This window comes from Apis mellifera, linkage group LG5, assembly GCF_003254395.2.
Source record: "Apis mellifera strain DH4 linkage group LG5, Amel_HAv3.1, whole genome shotgun sequence".
NCBI lineage: Eukaryota > Metazoa > Arthropoda > Insecta > Hymenoptera > Apidae > Apis > Apis mellifera.
The window spans coordinates 9,992,404-9,998,403 of record NC_037642.1 but is presented as its reverse complement, the minus strand read 5'-3'; positions in this window follow the sequence as shown (position 1 = coordinate 9,998,403).

Below are 6,000 nucleotides of genomic sequence, written 5' to 3'. Positions count from 1 at the left end.
GTTTCTTCCATTCTCTCCTCCCTCCCCTCCCCTTCCTTGTTCAACGCGAAGATTGTTTCTTCCGGAAGGGATCTGTTTGCACGGTGAGTCTGCTCTCTCTTTTTCTCTTTTGATTCGATAAAATTTTTAATTTGTTTGTTTTTTTTTTTTAATCCGTATTTTGGATAAAGATGAAGGATTCTTTTTCCCTCTCCTTCTCGCCTTTCTTTCAAAAATTTCTCTGTCAAAGAAAGAAAAGTTTGGAATAGAATTTTGATTTGAAGAATGGGATTTTAAAAAAGGAAGGAGATTTAAATTTTCCATTAAGTTGAGATATTGATATTTGAATTGGATGATTGCGCGAGAGGAGGGGGCAAGAACACTGGAAAATAACGCGAGAGATCAATCTGGGGAAAGGAGAGGAGGAGAGGAAAAATAATTCACGCGGGGCTACCCTTGGTACAGCACTGGCTGGCGGACCAAGGGGCTGGTTGGCTGCACCTCCCTCCCTTTCGCCCCCCCGCCCCTTAATCTAATCCAAGGATAATCTAAAATTCATGACACACATAACTGCCAGGCGATGATATATCTGGTGGGGGTGTAGAGGGAACGTCTTTCCTCCTGCATCCCTTGGTCCATCCGCTTCCACCCGACAACTCCCCTCCTGCAACTCGACCTGGCTCTCGACTAGCTATACCTATATACGATTCCGAGTTTCTCGCAATCACTGGTATTATTATTTAATGCATCACGGTCGGGCACCATCCGCTCGGTAAATCGCGATATCGCGCGGCTTTCTCCTATTCATCAACCGCGAAATGGCGCCATTTCTTCTTCCTCCTCCTCCTCAACCTCTCCCTACTCCCGATTTCGAAAAGGTGAGAATATATTTATCTTTATGAAACTCTTCGAGAATAATAGCGATAATAATATGCAATGGGCAACCTTGTTTAATTTTATTTTCTTTTTTTTTAAGAATATTAGAATTAACCCTTGCGTGAAACGTATATTTGAAAGAGACGGAAGAGGAAAGGAATATTTGTAAATTTAATCGAGAAATGTATAGCAAGAAACGTATATGAATATTGAATTTCTGATGAACATGTTTATGAAAATATTTTCTCGTCGAAAGGAAAAATATAGCGATTGAATATATTTCGTTTTTTAGATTTCAATCTCGAGGAACGAACGTTTCTTTCCTTCCTCGGTTGAAAGAGGATTGAGCGAAAGCAAGAATCGAATCGATGAGCGTTAATCGGATAAATCGATCGGATTATCCGGGAATAAGGGAAAACGGATAATCGTTTTATCGGTTTATTTGGCCGCGGGACGCGTTCTTTTCCATCGCTCTCCGTCGAAATAGAATCACGCTCGAATCGAGTTAATCGACGGTGTGCAATTTGAATAATTTATTCGAGCCCGACTAACCGAATTGTTGCTCATTACGCGTTCATGGCTTGTCGGTTAACCGATTGATTATCCTGCAAGCGGTGGTCCACACGCTGCTCGGGGAAAATCGGGTAAACACCGCCCGATTTAACAGTGACGGGTGTCCGATGGAGGTCGCCTTCGTCGTCGATAATTATTCTCGCTGCGTTATTCGCACAGGATTCCGAAGTATCGACCGAGCAGAGGAGGAGGGGGGAGGCGCAATATTTAATCGCGAATTATTGGTCTGGTTCGATGATTCGTTTACGCCGTTTAATTCGTCCATCTCTGATTTTATACATAAGAAATTACACGCCATTAAACGGTGATCGCCATTTTCGAGTCAAAAATTACGAATCGAATCTTTCGGGACGATTATTCGAACGTTTCGATTCGAGTCGACAATATAATTCGTTGATGTCGAAAAAAAATTGTTACCGTTGCTTTTTCTTTCTTTTTATGGCCGAGTCATCGTGATTCGAAGTGAATAAATTGGCGATCGAATCGAAGTGGAAGAGATGGGGGCGCTGCAAGTAACGACGTTTACATGGCGCAAATAACATGATCAACCATAAGGGGCCGCGATAACCGCGACGATCCATTTTCATTCCCCGCTCGTGATTATTCTACGCTCGTCGACTTTTCGACGAAGGGCAGCGCAGTCGGTAATTGATGATCGCCGCTGGTTTTCGCGGCCCATTATATCCCAGTTATATCCCACGCCACCGACGGAGGAGCGGTTTCAATCGTACTCCCATACTTTATGCGCGATGAACACCGTCTATGATTAAATATTTCGAAGATCTGTTGGTTAGATTAATCGTAACGGCGGTGAAAAGGGACACGTTTTAAACAGTACGGGCAGAATTAAATTGAACTCGATCTGGAATAATGTGAATAAGAAAAAATTTTTTTCAAACGACGAATACGTGATTTAATTCTTTTTATTTTCGAAGTTTTGTCTTAATTAAATCAAGTAAAAATAAATAATATTCTTATTATTAAAAGATAACACCGTTCTTCGATTTATAACTTAAACTTATAACTTAAGATATAAATTTAGCACTATTATTTTTTGTAAATTAATCACGAGAAATCACGACAATTGAGAGTTGACAGTTGAGACTTCAGTGCAATCAGAAATATCAATACCATTAACGATCAGATCGAGATCCCTGGAAACAGGTAGAAATCGCGCGGATTCCTCGGGGAGTAGAGGAGGGAGAGACGCGCGTCAGAGGAGATTTTCACGGGACCCCTCGGCGGCAGACAAACGACGGCCAATTTACGAGCAGCGGGAAAAGAGAAACTTCTTTAAACTCGGATTAAAATAAGCGACGAAAACGCCTTCTCTTCTCCCTTCTCCTCCCTTTTCGCTTCTCCTACCCACCCTCGAAATTCATTTCACCGCCGAGACGTTGTTTTATTCGTCGCGACGAAGGGGGGAGGGGGGAACCTTTCGAGGATTCGCCGAGGTTAAAATTGATCTTCCAGGGTCAGTTATTGTACAAAATAGTTGATATCACGTTAAACATCCTCGACTATTTTTCGATCATTTCCAATTAAATATTCTCGACCGATTTTGGATTATTTTTGACCTTCGATTCAAGAATCTTGTAATATTATTACGAAAATATATTTTTTCTCGATGAGACACGAGAAAGAGATCGAAATCGAAAACGAGATCGAAAAAGCAACAATGAAAGTACAATTGTCTCTTTGTAACAAAATTTTTCACTTTTCGAAAACGTGTCCTAAACTCGAAATACGTACGTAACCTGCCCGATAAATTCACGCGATTCTCAGATTCCCCTTCCCCCGCACCAACACGCCTCTAGGCGAGGCGGGGAGAGCTCCAGTTTCGGGAATTATAGTTTGAAAAGCGAGGTCGTGGAGCGCGGCGATGCGCGGGAATCGTTTTGTTTTTTAATCAGATGGCGCGTATCGAGCGAGGCGCGCGCGGAAACGGGACGGGCGCGGCGGCAGGATAGGACAATAACGACGCCCTCGGGAGCGTCCAGGATGAATCCCGGGTAACGCGATTACGCGGCGCGCAACTGATTTCGCCAACTGGTTGATTTACCTGGGAAACGCGTGCACGCCGGGCCGGCCATCCGCAATTAAAATACATTAACGCGCGAAACGAATCGCGCGCTCGCCCCGCGATCGAACGTTCGACCTTCGCGTGATTGATGAGAAAAAAAAAATTTTTCGTTTCTTCTATGCATGGGTATGGGCATCGCGAATTTTTTTGAACGAGTTGTGTCGTATCGATGATGGAATTCGAATTGGCGTTGGATAATATTTATATCGATCGATTTAGATTGATTAATATTGATATAATTGATTGATAATATTTATGTCGATCGATTTAGATTGATTAAATATGATTGATCTAGGAGAAAATTATATTTTCGCAGAAAAAGTATTTTCAAGTAAAACGTTAATTATATCTTGAGCACGGTATCGTGAATTTTTTGAACGAGTTGTGTCGTATCGATGATGGAATTCGAATTGGCGTTGGATAATATTTATATCGATCGATTTAGATTAATTAAAATTGGCGAATTTTGAATAGTTGAAAATATGGTTGATCTAGGAGAAAATTATATTTTCGCAGAAAAAGCATTTTCATTATGAATATTATGAACGAGTTGTGTCGTATCGATGATGGATTTCGAATTGGCGTTGGATAATATTTATATCGATCGATTTAGATTAATTAAAATTGGCGAATTTTGAATAGTTGAAAATATGGTTGATCTAGGAGAAAATTATATTTTCGCAGAAAAAGCATTTTCATTATGAATATTATGAACGAGTTGTGTCGTATCGATGATGGATTTCGAATTGGGTTGGATAATATTTATATCGATCGATTTAGATTGATTAAATATGATTGATCTAGGAGAAAATTATATTTTCGCAAAAAAGTATTTTCAAGTAAAAAGTTAATTACATCTTGGGCACGGTATCATGAATTTTATGAAGGAATTATATTAATGATGGAATTCGAATTGGCGTTGGACAATATTTAAGTCGATTGATTTAGATTGGCGAATTTTGAAAATATAATAATGAAAATATGGTTGTTCTAGGAGAAAATTATAAAAAGATAAAATTTTCGCAGAAGAAGTATTTTCAAGAAATTAATGAAATTTAAATTAATATTTAAGAAATTAAGGAAATATCGTGAAATATAATTGTATTTTGTGCTGGGCATAGTATTGTGAATTTTATGAACGAGTTGTGTCGTATCGATGATGGAATTCGAATTGGCGTTGGATAATATTTATGTCGATCGATTTAGATTGATTAAATATGGTTGATCTAGGAGAAAATTATAAAAAGATAAAAATTATATTTTCGCAGAAAAAGTATTTTCAAGTAAGAAATTAAGGAAATATCGTGAAATATAATTATATCTTGTGCTGGGCATCGTATCGTGAATTTTATGAACGAATTATATCAATGATGGAATTCGAATTGGCGTTGAACAATATTTATATCGATTGATTTAGATTGATTAAAATCGGCGAGTTTTGAAAATATGGTTGATTTAAGAGAAAATTATAAAAAGATAATAAAAAAAAATATTTTCAAGTAAGAAATTAAGGAAATATCGTGAAATATAATTGTATCTTGTGCTGGGCACGAATTGGCATTGGATAATATTTATATCGATCGATTTAGATTGATTAAAATTGGCGAATTTTAAATAGTTGAATAATTGATTTAGAAGAAAATTATATTTTCGCAGAAAAAGTATTTTCAAGTAAGACATTAAGAAAATATCGTGAAATATAATTGTATATTGTACTGGGCATGTGCATCATGAATTTTATGAACGAGTTATATCGATCGATATAGATTGATTAAATATGGTTGATCTAGGAGAAAATTATATTTTCGCAGAAAAAGTATTTTTAAGTAAGAGATTAAGGAAATATCGTGAAATATAATCATATCTTGTGCTGGATATGGCATCATGAATATTATGAACGAGTTATATCGTATCGATGATGGAATTCGAATTGGCGTTGGGCAATATTTATGTCGATCGATTTAGATTGATTAAAATTGGCAAATTTTGAATAGTTGAATATATGGTTGATCTAGGAGAAAATTATATTTTCGCAGAAAAAGTATTTTCAAATAAAAAATTATCGGTATCGTGAATTTTATGAACGAGTTATATCGTATCGATGATAAAATTCGAATTGGCATTGGACAATATTTATATCGATCGATTTAGATTGATTAAAATTGGCGAATTTTGAACTGAATCTAGGAGAAAATTATAAAAAGATAAAAATGATATTTTCACAGAAAGATAAATTGAAAAATTCAATATCTCGAGGAAACAGAAAATCCTTTTTTAAACAGAGAAATTAAAGAAAAAGTACTACGAAAAAAAGAAACTTTAACCTCTTATGTTTCTTTTTAAAAACCCTTTCATAAACATAAAAAACATAAAAATCTCGAGATCTTCCACCCGCTTTTCAAAAAAGAAATTAAATCGTAATACCGTATAAAAAAATATCACAAAAGAAACCTTTCGACGTCTCTTCGAACCTAGAATAAATATATATA